Source organism: Garra rufa, chromosome 20 (genome assembly GCF_049309525.1).
Source record: "Garra rufa chromosome 20, GarRuf1.0, whole genome shotgun sequence".
Lineage (NCBI taxonomy): Eukaryota > Metazoa > Chordata > Actinopteri > Cypriniformes > Cyprinidae > Garra > Garra rufa.
The window spans coordinates 36,433,966-36,451,041 of NC_133380.1; positions in this window are offsets into that span (position 1 = coordinate 36,433,966).

A 17,076-nucleotide genomic window follows, 5' to 3' on the forward strand; every position below is an offset into this window, starting at 1 on the left:
CAAATGAATTCGTAGGAACATCATATTACTTTTTGTCATTGCCACGAGATATTAATTCCTGGGAACGTCATATTATGTCGTGGCCACAAGATCATTTTGTCGAGGTAACGACATCCTTATGTTTAATGCATAAACAAACCTGCGTGACCATAACCCAGGATTATCAGAGATAGGTTTGTTAATATTTTTTATTTTGAGTTAAGAAATGATTATATTAATTGTTATAGAAATTAATGCAATATTAAGTTATATATTAACAATAGGCAATGCTGTATATGCGAATGTCTGTGCGCGATGTAGACAGCATTCAAAAGTTTATCAAGAATAAATATTACATATAAGTACTTCAAATTAAATAGCCCTGCAAGAAACATTTTATGCATCCTAAAGTCTTATCCATTAATTGATCCTCTTTTTTTCTGTAATAAATTTATTATTCGTTTATATTCATTATGTCCCCCTTAATTTCGATCTCTTAACATTCCGAATCTAAATGATAAATGCTGACATGCCATTAAAGCTTTGATTATGCTATATGGCTGGGATTTTAAATATATATATATTCATTTTTAGTCTAATTATAACCTTTATAGTGTTTCATTGTAGAGTGAATCATTCACGTTCCATTTGTAAATCGTATGGTCACACACGGGCATTAATACAATCATAAAGTCAAAACTTTATTGGCATAATTGTCGTTCACAATATTTGCTAAATATATGCCAAATAGCATACACAGAAAGTTATTTAGGTTAAGCGATTCACAATAAAGAAAAAAGTAGATAGCTCTAAATCACTTATTATTTATTATTATTATAGGTTATTATTATTTCAATACCTGGTTAGGGCTATTTATTTTTAACGTCTGACAATTATGCCAATAACGTTTTGACTTTTTGATTGTATTTATCCCCGTGTGTGACGATAAATGAGCATGTTTTCATTTACAAATGAAACTACGTGAATGATTCATTTCTCAGTAAAACAGTTTAGTTTTATATAGTCTATTAATTAGACGAAACAAAATAAAATATGTTCAATTCAACCTTTAAACTACATTCCAGTAAAAATCAGTCATATAGCATATGTCAAGCATTTACAGAATCATTTACATGAACGTTAAAGAGAGCCAAATTAAGGGATGGAAACGCACGGAAATAAAAATATATACAAAAATAACAGGCTAATAAAAATAATATTAGTAATAGTAATACTAATGATAATGATAATAATATTAAGACAAATACGAAAAAAAGACTATTAGTTAATAGAAGGAATGTAGGCCTATTTTACTGTGTGACGATAAATTATTTCCAAATTAAACTACGTGAATGATTCACTCTTCAATTATTTGTCTATTAATTAGACTAAATAAAATACAATATATGTTAAATTTAACCTTTAAACTGCATTCCAGTAAAAACCCCAGTCATAGAACCTTTACAGTATCATTTACATTCAGAATGTTATGTAACGAGATCAAAATGAAGGAAAAAATAACGAATATAAACAAATAATACAAATATTACGGAAAAAAAGAAAGTCAGTCAATGGACAAGATTGTGGGATGCATGAAATGTTTCTTGCAGGGCTATTTAATTTGAAGTAGGCCTACATGTAATACATGTAAACACTTGTGAAAGCTGTCTACATTGCGCACAGACAGCATTAGCATATATAGCATCGCCTATATAATTATTTAATATTGTATTAATTTCTATAACAATTAATATAATAATTTCTTAACTCAAAATAAAATATCTCAAATAATTCTGGGTTACTATAATGTCACGCAGGTTTGTTTATTCATTAAACTCGTGGCCACGAGAAATGCATGTTGAGCATAAATACATTTCACGAAAATAATATAAAGATTACAAAACAAAGAAAACAAATGGAATGAGGGATAAGCTTTAAAGTTAATGTAAAAGCCAAATATTAAGCGGCATCCTTCATGTTTTCTTTATTCAGCAAATACTTTACAGTTTTGAATTATGTTCAGCTTCTGTTTTTATGACAATAAGGTTTGAGTTTTTTTTTTTTTTTAGAAAAACGTCCGAACACCAGTCTCAAAAGTAGAAGCGAAAGTCTTGTTTCCACCAGCGCGGAATTTTTTTATTCACCGTAATTGATGGATGTCTAAAACAAAAATAAGGAGAATCCTAAAACATATATATATACATTTCTTAAAATAATAACATCTGAACTTCATACACAACAATATGGCAACGACTTTACAACAGGACACATTATTTTATTTTAAAGTAGCTTCAATGGATTTCAGATGTCGGGATATTTCAGACCGCATCTCCACAGCATAATCACTCTAATATTAAACATACGGGTCAGGAGGCGGGTCGGGTACAATATTTCATTTTTTTTATTCGGCGGTCCGAGTTGCGGGCGGGTTAGTTGAAAACGGTCGGTTTCGGGTTGTTTACCCACTGACCCGCGCATCACTGGTGTCAGGGCCGTGGACACTAATGTTTTGAAAAAAGTGGAGCGAGTGAGGAAAGCTTTCCCCTTCTCCCTGGCATGCATTTGAATGCTGAATTCGAAATGCAACTGAATGCAGTCGGAATCCGCCCCCAGCACCCCCAAAATAGTCTCCAAATGTTGATTTCAACAAGGCAACAGACAGCATTCAACACCCCACCCCACCCCCACTCTGCCATTCATAAACATTTCGCTCTTTATACTGCATGCCGCTTAACGCTGATGCCTCATTAACGGCTACTTTTCAGAAAACTGAAAAAAAGAAAAAAAAAGAACTTCCCTTTGGTTTCCCAGAACAGACTTAAGCCTCGTTCCAGGCTAAAATGATGTAAATCGGAGCTGTTTAAAGAGGAATAAAAAAAAAAAAAAAAAAAACTTGTAGCCTACTGATCGTTGGTCGGAGTACCCGCAGTTCGTGACTGGAAGCTGTTAAGAGACAGACTTAACGAACTTCTCCGAAATAGAAGAACTACTTTTCCACTTTAAAAAAAAGAAAAAGAAAAAAAGGTGGAAAAAAATTGCATAACTCACTGGAGCACTTTTGATACTTAACAATTGTATTCGTTGTCAGTCATATAGGCTAAGCTTTATTGTTTTTAAAAGTGAGCCTTCTGTTTATTTGTCTAAATTATTTTCTATATTAGGATATAATACTAGGCTATAGTATTTACATGGACATTAGGCCAAATCTACATGGGTTTCTTCCCTTTCACTTCAAGTAGTTAAAAAAAACAAAAAAAAAAAAACTGCATGGGCAGTGCGCCATCATAATGTACAGCATCAAAAACGTAAGAACAAATCTAAAGACAATAATAATAATAATAAAAATAATAATAATAATAATAATAAAATTAATTATTAACACTCCTAAAAGTACAGTATAGTGCTCAGATACACTTAAGTTAGGTGATCTAACCCTAGTTGATACTTTATTTCAACTTTTCAATTATTTCATTAATTAACAAATAAACAAATGCCTTTCCGATGTGATATAAGTGAAAAGGGAGACGATTTCGAAAATGATTTCACCAAAAGGCGGACGCGAACTCGGGTCTCCCGCGTCAAAGACGATATGTTACTCGTATTATCACTAACGCCACTGAAAATGTTGCGCAACAGCCGTCTTTTGTAATATTTGTAAATATGGCCTATTTGCATTGTGTAAAAACATTAAATAAAAAGGCACCAGACTACAGAAAATGGCATATACTAAAGTATTTATTTTCTGGGGGAGGACCCACCCACATTTATTTTGCTTCCGACGCCCATGCTTGATGATGAAGTATAGTCTATAGGATATAACAATAAAGTGCTTTTCCAGTCCCGATTCCACGAAGTTTTATTCCGCATCCACCCGCTCCCGCTATATTAACTATATTATTCGCCCGCTGCCCGCTTAGAATAAATTTCTAAGCACCAAAATCGCAAAAACAAATCAAAATAATAATAGTAATAATAATAATAAATTAATTAATTAATTTTTAACTCTATAAAAACTGTAGTTTATATTTATCCTCTCCATTTCTATTCCTCTCTCAAATTAATTGTCAGTGTATCAAAAATTGTGTATCTTAGAAAAAGAAAAAGACGAACTACCTCTTAAACATGCATATCTTAATTTGATGTTGCTTTAAAAGATGCAGATGTGTATGCTATTTGTAAAAAAAAAAAATGTAAACAAGATGCTGGTTTAAGGGCGCATCACATAAATTGCCTACAATTCTGCATATAGGCTTGCTACTTATTAATTTTATTTTATTTCGTTTTGTTAAATTATTATTCATTAAGAAATTTATATTTCGCATATGGGCATGTTTATTTATTTTACATACAGCTTTTTTTAGGTTTTCTCTGTGCATAAGATCTGCGCGTTCTGATGTTTCTGCTGCTTTTTGCTTGTGTACAATTAACCCCTCAAAACGAATTTAGCTGTTATTAATGTGTTTAACCCATCCAAGTGCACACACACAGTAGTGAACACACACACACACCGTGAACACACACCCGGAGCAGTGGGCAGCCATTGCTGCGGCGCCCGGGGAGCAGTTGGGGGATCGGTGCCTTGCTCAAGGGACTCACCTCAGTCGTGGTATTGAGGGTGTAGAGGGTGCTGTGCATTCACTCCCCCCACCTACAATCCCTGCCGGACCTGAGAATCGAACCTGCAACCTTTGGATTACAAGTCCGACTCTCTAACCATTAGGCCACGGCTGCCCCAAAAAGTTTTTTTCCCCTTAATAAAGTGGATACAGCTTACAATACTCGTTCAAGAGTACGGCATTGCTCAAATGGCTATTTGTAAAAAATATTAAACAAAAATGGAAACAAGATGCTGGTTTAAGGGCGCATCGCAGAAATTGCCTAAAATTCTGCATATAGGCTTGCTACTTATTAATTTGTTAAATTATTATTCATTCAGAAAAGAAAACATATATTTCTTATGTGGGCCTATTTTATTTATTATTATATATAGGTTTATTGGGTTTTTCTCTGTGCATAAGCTCTGCTCGTGAGGTTCTGATGTTTATGCTGCTTCTTGCTATAATTAATCCCTGAAAACGAATTTAGCGGTTTACGTCAGTTGTCGGTTGGAAAAATAAAATAACCGAAATTAACATTTCTATTTCCGATGCAGTCTAATAAATGTTCGTCAGGAAAACAAAGAAAGAAAACAAAATAACAATACAACTGCACCTGCTTATGAATAGGCTATCTTTTTGCTATTGGTTTGAACCATAATTTCAGGAAAGAGGAATCATTGAACTATTGTACTGGTATTTGTGACCAATGCCCCCTAGAGCTGGCCATGGTGTTTGGCTACAGAATGTTGTTCCTTGCGCCTCCTGGTGGATATTATATGAAGTGCAACAACGTTGTAAAAAAATCTAAAAAAGCCGCTGCGGCAGGACGCGTGCCCACGCGTGCCGAATTGCAGGCTGCCGCGTGAAAATAGACGCATTTTTAATGGCCAGATCTGTACTTTATATCTGCAAAATAGAAAGTTGACAGAGACTTGAGGTAGAGTTTACACACTGTTTAACAGATAACACACTGCATTGTGAGGACAGAATGGTTTGCCAGGACATTGAAGTGAAACCATAGGCATTTTAGTTTCACCAAACATGAAACTAAAGTAGATATGGAGTAGTTAGATATATTGATTTATATAAACTTTCTTTTGTCTTGCAGTTTGTTCCAGTGTGTGGCATAAGTACTGCCTGAAGCAAGAGTTGCCTAATGTGCGTCAGCTTTACTTTTTTAAATACCATTTCTTTTTGTTTTATACAGCATATTGTTCAAATCTGTTTTATATGTTTAGGAGAAACATGATTTTGTGCCCATTGACTGCCATTATATGACTGACAGACTGCATCTTTGTTCTACTGAAGAAACAAAGTCACCTACATCTTGGATGCCCTGGGGGTAAGCAGATAACATCAAATTATCATTTTTGGGTGAACTATCCCTTTAATCGTAAATTAATTAATCACACATTAAATTTGGCTGAGAAATTACTCACGAAAGATAATTTAAAGTCATTGTTGACTAAAGCATCAAACAGACATTACAAAAAGTAGCTTCAGCACAAAATATACAGTTTGATTCAATATAACATTTAGTACACAGTAAATTATGACAACATTTTAATTTTTGTGTGGGTGAACTATATTTTAATCATTTTTATTATTATTACTATGGTAATAAGAAATTATTTCTGTAACACTTTCTAATAACTATACACTATGAACCATTAGTAAAGCTTTAGTAAATAGTCAATTCTTCATTTATAAAGCATTATCTCCACATTAATAGACAGTAGTAAGCAGTTTATAAATGCAGCTATAAATGTTTTGTTCCTGATTTATAAGCATATCTGTAATGTTTTTAAGAATTTTTCATAATGTATTAATGATCAATTCATAATTTCTAAATTAAATATTATATTAATAACAGTCCAGTTATTTAGGAGTTGTCAGGTTCATAAGATCATTTAGAAAGTGTAACTAAATGATTAATAAACTTTAAGTGTACATTTATACATATTTAGACATTATAGTGTCTATAATAGTAATAATAGTTACTCAGCGTGTTAATAAATGCTTTATTAATACATTCTTACTGTAGTTCATGATTAATTCAGGTAGTTGTTGTCAGTATCTATTTTTTGAGCTCATCTAAAGTGAAAACCATTTATGCCTCGTAAAACTTTTACAAAGCAGATTTAAGGCTCAAGATTCAAAAAAAAAAAAAAAACTGTACACTTGTTATAAAATGAAAAATAAACCTCTGCAATGTCACAGAAAATTAAAAATTCCTGTACACCTACAAAAAACATAACTTAGCAGTAATGAACCTAATCCTCTGAAATCTAAAATATATATATATATATATATATATATATTTTTTTTTTTTTTTTTGTTTGTTTGTTTTATATACAGTTTATGTTTCAGCTAATTGTGAGTCAGTTTGAAATGGAAAATTTATTTGAAATTTACCACACTTGGCACGTCTTTGTGGCTCACTGTTTGCAATGAATTTAAAAACTGCCATGAAACTTGAGACAAGAAAATTTCCTTACTACAGCAAAATATCTTGGTTATTTTTTTTTTGTTGTTGCTTATTTTGTTGATGTATATTAATTTTGTTTATATATATATATATATATATATATATATATATATATATATATATATATATATATATATATGTGGGTGATTCTTAGACTATGGGCACTTTTATGTACTTTGGTCATATTTTTAAAAATACATATAATTTTGGACAAATTCCTCTTTCTTTGTCAAGCTATCAATAGAACCAACCTAAAAAAAAAATGCACTACCTTTGTATTATGATTTTTTCATACTTTTCAACCTTTTTATAGGTGTCAAAATCAGTGTTTTCTCCTGGTCGCACAACCAGACTTTTAAACTTCAACAATGAAAATACAGTTTAAAAATATGACTTATCTGGTAACTATTAATGTCCTTGAATTAAGCACTAGTAAAATAATTAAAATACATTATAGTATTTAATATGAGACCTCTATCAATATTACTTTCTATACAAAATATAGCTGTCGTACAATATTGGTGTCATTTCCACCACAACACTGTAATGTATTTTTAAAAAGTTTGTGTGAAAGATTTTTTTTGATGTTTTCTATGGAAATGTTGAGTGACATCAGAGCACATGTTGGACATGGAGGGAATTTACATTTTCATCAACAACAAATGAAGAAAAATCAAGAGTAAAAATTGTTTGATCAGTTAATATATTTATTCTACGTCATTTCCACCACATGCTGTACCGTCAAGGGTGTTATTAAATAGCTAAAAAATGTAAGTTAAATAAGAGTATTTTACATACACAAATGCTAAGTAATAATTCAAAGCCAATCAGTGAAGCCATCTTCAATTTTTTCACAAAAAAACTACAGAAATGTAATTTCCTACCACAGTCATTTCCACTACACTGTCCTCTGTGGTGGAAATGACATTTATGGTTACAAAGTACAATTTATATGGATTGTGAGAATAGATTTGCATGACTGCAAATGTTTCAATCCAGAAACAGTCATGTTCCAGCATTGGGATGAAGCTTCCCTACATTTACCTTAATTTCTTGTCATTTCCAAAAATTTCCACCACCACCATGTCATTTCCACCACAAACACATTTTAAAAAAAAATATTTAGAGTTCTCATCACACATTAAAAAATTATCCACAATTTATGAACCATGCTCTACTTAATATAAAAAACAAAGTTAATCTATTTTTTAAATAACAGCTGTATATTGATATGCACATTTGTTCATTGCAGGTCAAAAATAAAATGTAAAATATTAACCATTTCTCTTGTAATCTAAGTTTGTCCTCTTACAGACCTTAAAACTAGACAAATTATTTAAACTTATGAGACTGTGTTATGTGACTTTTGAAACATTTTTTTTTCTTCAAATTCTCAAGGCTAAAAGTGCACCTAGTTGAAGAAACGCCCACATATATATATATATATACCGAGCTTTTAAATCTTTTAACACACTATTACTATATTTATAAAATATAAAATTATTAACACGCTATTACTATATTTCTAAATATGTATGAATGTACATTTAAATAGTTGATGAATAATTTACTTACACTTTTTGTGAATCACTTTTGCAGTACATACACTAATCGGTCTGTGCAGGGCACTTTAAATCCAACAAGCCTAATGGTTCACCCAATTCATTCAAAATGTGGATCAAGAAATTAAATTTAGGTGTGTGTTGCTCGGAGACTATGGAGGACGATAAATGAGTAAAGTATAAATAATTTAATAAATGCATAAATAAATGTAGAAATACATGATTAAATAAATTAACAAATAAAAAATTAAGGAATAAATAAATGTAGAAATGCATAAATTAATCAATAAATGAATACTGAAATAAATAAATGCAGATATAAATCAATTTGTCAAAGTGCAATTTTAATTGTGCTTTTTTGTACCATTTGTGTTATACTACATTTATTTCTACATTTACTACATTTCTGTGTCCATATGTTAATAAGGTAGGCTCAATGCAGGATTGGTTAAACAGGATCGCTATCATTACGACTGTACTACTGAGGATACTACTAGATATAGATCATTCACCAAGCGACTACCTTCCGTTTCATTTGTACGTGTAGTTGATGATTTAGTTCAGCTCAGTGCTGATACGCATTTAGACCTTGAACCAGCTGTGTTCTCTGGTGTTACGGTTTAGCTGCTAGCTGTGTTATCTGGTGACATAGTTCCTGCCTGTTCCTCCGCTGCAGATGGATTGGAATGACCGCAGCATATTCGCTGATTCTGAAAGCAAAAACTGACGTGATATTAAGCTTTCTAAAAAAGGCAGACTTGCTCATTACATGATTTTGGTATTCTTGTAAAGATTACAATTTATTGGTATGATCGCCTGTGAACAAAAAGCACAGTTTAATACGTTTATATTAAGTATAATAAGCAGTGTTTCCATTAGAATATAACGTTTACATGTCATTCACTATTACAGTCAAATGAGAAATGAAATCATGTTTCCAAAGTATTTCAAGTAGGAAATAGTGGTGAAAACAATGTGGAAATAACGTTAAAGGAACCGTATGTAGGATTGTGGCCAAAACTGGTACTGCAATCACTTTCAAAATACTGTAGAACGGTGTATCCCCTCCCGCTCCCCCCTGACTCCAGGTTGCCAGCTAAGCTGCAGGAGTAGGCTGCTAGTGCTACAAGGAGCTTCAATGGCAAGTGACGAGTCCTACACAGTAATTTGTTTTTCTTCTGTTAATTATGTTTATGCTTCACAAGAGATGTTTTGCGAAGTAATTATGTATCGCAAAAATTTACAGATGGCGATTAGCCAAATATTTCGCAAAGATGTACTGTAATACCACATTTCAGTTGGAACATAGATTGTTTTCATACCCTGCTAGTGGTGCGATATAAAGGTTTTTTTGAACGCATTTAGCACGGCCGACCGCAAAAAATCCACTGTGAACGGAAGCAAAGTTAGCCAAACACAGATGAATCTTACCTGTCCAGGAGAAAATCAGCAACGTTGGCGTCTATCTTCAAATTCTTCTGCGTTTTCAGCCGTCTCCATCTTTCAAAGGCATCTCCTATACCAATCCTTGTTTTATTTCGGACTTTGTCACGACGTATTTCGGATTCATAACGAGGTCTTTTAGGTTTCGTAACGTTATACATGTTTTATCCGACACGTTCGTGCAGCTGTAACAGAGCTGGCAACCCGTCTCACAAAACTCTACTGATTTCGTGATTGGTAGATAGCTGGAGGGTGGCGCCTCAGACCAAAACACAAAATGACAACAATAACATCAGTTGAGGGCTGCAACTCTCACTTTTAAATGACAATATCCTGGCCGGACCACTGTTGTCAGTGAAAGAAGTATTTGAAATGAACATGATTTCTTAATGTCTAGTGACATGTCAGGGCCATTTTATGATTAACTGACATAAATTTCTTACATACGGTTCCTTTAAGTTTTTAAATGAATCAAATGAGACATCAGCTAGTCTCTGAAGAATTTGTACCATGTTTTTACTATAGTTTTTTTAATGAAACCATAGTAGCCTCGAGTTTACTATTGTCTGAGACTCCATGAAATGCAAGTTAACACCATAAACTATAAAATTTAATATACATTTTACTATAATAAAACTATGGTTGGTTTTCATAACGGGTCACAAATCCTGACTTCAATTCAAAAATCTGTGGCTTAATCTGTTCGGGTTGATAGCTCAGTGCATTTCTGTTGCTTCACAACTTGGCTTTTTTAATGCGTGTTCGAAAACCCGTGCCAAACAGACTTTGCAGAGGACCAGGCAGAAACTTACCAGACAACAAAGCTACCAGTTAAACCGTGTCACCAGAGAACACAGAGCTGGTTCAAGGTCTAAATCCATATCAGCCCTGAACTGAACTACAGTGCCTTGTGAAATTATTCATACCCCTTCATTTTTGTTGCTGCCTCATGTTAAACTACTTTAAATTACTTGTTTTTCCCACATCAATCTACACTTCCTTCTCCATAATGGCAAAGCAAAAAATTGGTTTTTAACATTTTTGCAAATTTATTAAAAATAAAAAAATGAAAAGATCCCGTTGCATAAGTATTCATACCCTTTTCTGGGACACTGGAAATTTAGCTCAGGAGCATTCATATTGCTTCTAGATGTTACTACAATACTTATGCAATGTACTTATTTCAGTGTTTTATTTTTAATTTGTAAAATTTGCACATCTGGTTTTTGCTTTGTCATTATTATGGTGTATGGAGTGTAAATTTTACAAATGTATTAAGAATAGAACACTAAAATAAGTACATTGCATAAGTGTTCATACCCTTAGTTGAAGCACCTTTACAGCCTCAAGTCTTTTTGGGTCTGATGTGAGCATCTTTGCACATCTGCATTTGGCAATTATCTGCCATTCTTTGCCTCACCTTTTCACCTCTCCATCTCTGTCAGCTTGGATGGGGGCTGCCAGACATTTTCTAGAGTCCTAGTTGTTCCAATCGTCTTCCGTTATGGAGAATGCTTCTGTCAACCTTCAATGCAGCAGATTTGTTTCTGAACTCTTCCATAGATCATTGCCTTAACGCAAGTCTGTCACTGAGCTCTACAGGCAGTTATCTTGACCTCAGGACTTGGTTTTTGCATTTTCAGACTCATTCAAATGAATTTGCCACAGTTTAACTCCACTCGAAGTGTAGTAACATCTAGAAGCAATATGAATGCTCCTGAGATACATTTCCAGTGTCCCAGAAAGGGGTATGAATACTTATGCAACAGGATTTTTTCAGTTTTTTATTTTTAATACACAGAGGTGTCAAGTAACGAAGTACAAATACTTCGTTACCTTACTTAAGCAGAAATTTTGAGTATCTATACTTTACTGGAGTAATTATTTTTCAGACGACTTTTTACTTCTACTCCTTACATTTTCACGCAATTTTATGTACTTTCTACTCCTTACATTTTAAAAATAGACTCGTTACTCCTATTTCTTTTCGGCTAGTTTTCATTCATGTCATCGTTCAAAAAAAAACTATCCAGATAAATTGCGCCATCCACATAGAGTGAATTTGGTTGTGGTTGGATGAGAAGTATAAACATATACCATTCCGACACCCTATTGGTTTGTACACGATCCATCACACCTGCACGTGACATGACACAAATCACGTCACACTCCTGGCCATCGGGGAGAACCGGGACATTCCCGGTGGCCCGATCGCCGAAGAGAGGCAGACCTCCCGCACATTATGCGCAGGGGTGATAGCGTTCCGGCACCACGCCGGATTTCCGGCGTACTGTGGCTGCGGGGAAAAAAAAAATCAGGTTCGCGGATATTGATCTGTCATTTCTCTGAGATGTGCAGGTCAGAGAGCAGCTTGACGCTCAACGACTCAAACAAGTCACATTCTAGCCGATGAGCCAATCAGAAGTAGGGAAGGGGCGGGCCTTGTGTCTTTGTCAAATAGATTGATACAGGTTAAGGCAATGCTCCATGCGCGAAGGTGTTTTTAGCTCCCATACTGTACAATTGTCTCCTACTGGCAACTCAAACCGTAATTCATGGATATGTTTATGAAGCCAGGGGAAGACATTAAGGATTTCGATAAAGGCATATTTACAGGGCTCGCAAAATCGCTAGCCCGACGTCCCGGAGCTATTGGGTTTTCCAGTCGGGCTACCAACATTATTTGACCGGCTGCCCGACGGCTATCCTGAAGTAGAGGGCTCATGGGGTCCTTAAAACTCAATTTAGTTGTATCAAATTTAAGCCCATAAAAAGTGGTAAATATTTTAAATAGTAAAAGAAGAGGATTAATTATTTTAAGAGGTCTTACAGTTGGGGACGGAAAGACGAGAATCGCGATAGAGCTGGATTAAACTTTAAGAGGCAATGATTTCATTGAATAAATATGCTCACTGCACTTTCAAAGTCAAAACGCGGCACTGTTGTCTTTATATGAATGTATCTGAAGGGAAGCGACTGTCCTCAGAAACGTGTCGTTGGCATTTTCATTTCATGACTGATAAAACAGCGTTAATGCTGCTTTGCTTTCAGCCATTCTTAGGGAAACCGTAATATTTCAGCGCTCCTAAAGCGCCCCCTCGTGACATAGAATTAATTTGCATGTCCAAATTTTTAGCTGTTTTTGGTCAGTTCACGAGTTCGCACTTACATATAATTAGCCGGAGAATAGAAATGCATGTTTGGCGTGCTGTCCGGTGAAGGGCTCCGAGCTCGGGGATGGCCCGAACCCAGAGTACCCCCCAAAAAGCAAATAGATAGAAGGACAGCCGCCGGATTAAAGACACCCCCCAAAATAGACACTAATGTGACGGGGGCTGATGATCGGGAAGTTGGCAGGTAGGCAGGCCAGAGTGCTCTGGTTTGAGGCTACAGTCAGGTAGGCCCTGCCAGCTGTTGATGTTGGAGTACGTGGTTTGGGGTCGGAAAGACTACTGAGATGATAGGCGGGAGATTATGGCACGTGGCGTTGGATAGATGAGTCTCGCTTGTGGGCGGCGAGTATGTAGGCCCGACCGGGAGGGCTCTCACCGGCGGGGAGGTAGAATGAAAAGCCCGCCTGGGAGGGCTCTCTTGGCAACGATGGGAGATCAAGACTCCTAGCGTTGCACCAGGCGGGGGGGAGGGAGAGTTTAGCCCCTGGGTGGGGGGGATGAGAGAAAAACCTGCCTGGGAGGGCTCTCATGGCAATGATAGGAGATCAAGACTCCTAGCATTGCACCAGGCAGGGTGAAGACGTAGCGTTTGGCCCGCCCGCTGGGTGGGAAGGGGAAACTGAACGAACCTGCCTGGGAGGGCTCTCATGGCAATGATAGGAGATCAAGACTCCTAGCATTGCACCAGGCAGGGGAAAGGTGTAGCGTTTGGCCCGCCCGCTGGGTGGAAAGGGAAAACTGAACGAACCTGCCTGGGAGGGCTCTCATGGCAATGATAGGAGATCAAGACTCCTAGCGTTGCACCAGGCAGGGGGAAGGTGTAGCGTTTGGCCCGCCCGCTGGGTGGAAAGGGGAAACTGAACGAACCTGCCTGGGAGGGCTCTCATGGCAATGATAGGAGATCAAGACTCCTAGCATTGCACCAGGTAGGGGAAAGGTGTAGCGTTTGGCCCGCCCGCTGGGTGGAAAGGGAAAACTGAACGAACATGCCTGGGAGGGCTCTCATGGCAATGATAGGAGATCAAGACTCCTAGCGTTGCACCAGGCAGGGGGAAGGTGTAGCGTTTGGCCCGCCCGCTGGGTGGAAAGGGGAAACTGAACGAACCTGCCTGGGAGGGCTCTCATGGCAATGATAGGAGATCAAGACTCCTAGCATTGCACCAGGCAGGGGAAAGGTGTAGCGTTTGGCCCGCCCACTGGGTGGAAAGGGAAAACTGAACGAACCTGCCTGGGAGGGCTCTCATGGCAATGATAGGGGATCAAGACTCCTAGCATGGCACCAGGCGGGGACGTTGCATCGGACAGAGGAAGGCATGACGTTTGGCCCGCTGGGCGGGAGGCGGAAAGACAAGCCCGCCTGGGAGGGCTCTCATGGCAATGATAGGAGATCGGGACTCCCAACATTGCACCAGGCGGGGGGAGGAGGCGTAGAGTCTGGCCGGCCGGGCGGGAAGGGAAAGTGAAAGAACCTGCCTGGGAGGGCTCTCATGGAAATGATGGGAGATCAAGACTCCTAGCATTGCACCAGGCAGGGGAAAGGTGTAGGGTTAGGCCCGCCGGGCCGGGAGGGAGAAAAAGACCCGCCTGGGAGGGCTCTCATGGCAATGGTGGGAGATCAAGACTCCTAGCATTGCACCAGGCGGGGGGATAGGGAGACCTGGAGAAGGTTACTTTGGGTGGCTTATGGGCTGATGAGGGTTTGGTGGGCTTCTTTGATATGTGACTGGCTAGTTCTGATGTAGCTCTGAAAGGCTTCTGATGACCATCTTCCTAGGGTTTGGATCTGCTGTTTAGAGAGGCCTTTCTGGGCTGCTGGCGTTGCTGCCCCGATGCGAAAAGAGTGGCTTGAGAAATTTCCTGCTGGGATGCCTGATGATTGCAGGACGGACTTGAGATGTTTTTGGAACCAGAAGCGATTAGCAGGTCTTTTGGCTTCGGCATTGGTGTTGCAGTGAAGAGCGAGTACTGTGGTTGGAGGAGTGAGCTGTAGGAGGCTGGTGGAGGGCCTGTGTGAGGCAGCCAGTGCGACCAGGCGCTCGCTTGAGCTGCGAGCCCCGAGCTGACGGCAGAGGGAGGCGGGGCTGTGTGTGACAGCCAGTGCGGCCAGGTGCTCGCTTGAGCTGCGAGCCCCGAGCTGACGGCAACGGGAGGCGGGGCTGTGTGTGACAGCCAGTGCGGCCAGGTACTCGCTCGAGCTGGGAGATCCGAGCTGACGGCAGTGGGAGGCGGGGCTGTGTGAGGCGGCAAGTGCGGCCAAGCACTCGCTTGAGCTGCGAGATCCGAGCTGACATGAGCTGGAGGCGGGGCTGTGTGTGACAGCCAGTGCGGCCAGGTGCTCGCTTGAGCTGCGAGATCCGAGCTGACTGCAGCTAGAGGCGAGGCTGTGTGAGGCGGCCATTGTGGCCAAGCGCTCGCTTGAGCTGCGAGCCCCGAGCTGCCGGGGGCGGGCGGCGGAGCTGAGACTGGTGGCCAAGCGCTTGCTTGGGCTGCGAACTCCACGAGAAAAAAGGTTGGTGGCCAGGGCTGCGATTGGCAGACGAAGCGGCCAAACGCTGGCTTGGGCTGCGGGCCCAGGCATTGCTTGAGGTGGAGCTGCGGTGGAGGGCTGGGCTGCGGCCATTGTTCTGTGTAGGGTTGTTTGATTCCGAAATTTTTGGAATCAATTTCGATTCCTGGTTCAGAATCGATTTCCTCACTGTTGTTTTCAATTCTTGCCATTTAAATTGGATGAAGCTAATTTTGCAATGACTGCAGGATATTGAAGTCAAAGAAAGTAGCTTTCTCATAATATGAAGCTTCATTGTAAAAATATGAAAATGTACAATATTTTTGGCTCTGACAGATTTTAAATTTTAATTTGTCTGCATTGCCCATGGAATTAGTCATAACCCAGGGCTCAGCAGTGGACATGCATTTATTGCAATACTAAAACAAGTCATGAAGTGTCTAATGTCCACAGTTCAGCTGAATGATATTTACTTTAACAGTATGCGTCGCACAAAATTAGCAAACGATACAGTGAAACAAAATAAACAACTTTAACAACAACACCAATGTTAGAGCTTGTGGATTAGCTGTCAATCAGGTGCGTTCTAGAGACCACTGATTGGTGCTCTCTGCATTCTCACGTCTATTCCGTCGTGCAGCGCTCAAATTTGTGGACAACATGGGTGACTCCCATCGTAAAATAACTTATAGTTTTTTGGACTAGTTTATTAAAACGATCTAACAGAATTTTAATAATTATCAGTGAGCAAGAGCCGAATTAATGGGTGCTTCAGACGAGCTCTGTAATGATCGTTTCATTCAGTTTATTTTCATGGATCGCCGAAAACGTTCGGCAACATTTGATGACTAGCAGCTGAGATATGCAGCCTTCGTGGGATGCAGTCTTTCGTTTGACAGGCATCTATGTACATAGATATAAGTTGTTGAACTGAACACGGCTCTGAATAAGGAGTCAATTCCCCTTGATGGGATCGATTCCAAACTTGGAATCGACTCTCGATTCCTAATGCTTCGGAATCGATTCTTTGGAATCGATTCCCAGCCCTGTGAGAGGCCTCGCACGGGAGAAAGACATTGGCGTCGGCGCGGCCGGAGGTTTGTGTTTCCTTTTGGTCGACTTCGGGGTTAGAGGTTTAGTTAGTTGCAGATTATTGTACAAGTTAAATAATTCTGTTTTGTTTAACTTGCGTGAAGGCTGGACATCGGATTTTGCCAGCGCTAGTTTCATACTCGCCATAGTCCGTTTGTCTATGGGCGGAATTGATTGCCTGACCGAGCGGATGATGCTGGGGAATCGGCTGGTGTTCTCGCCGATGGAGGCGAGG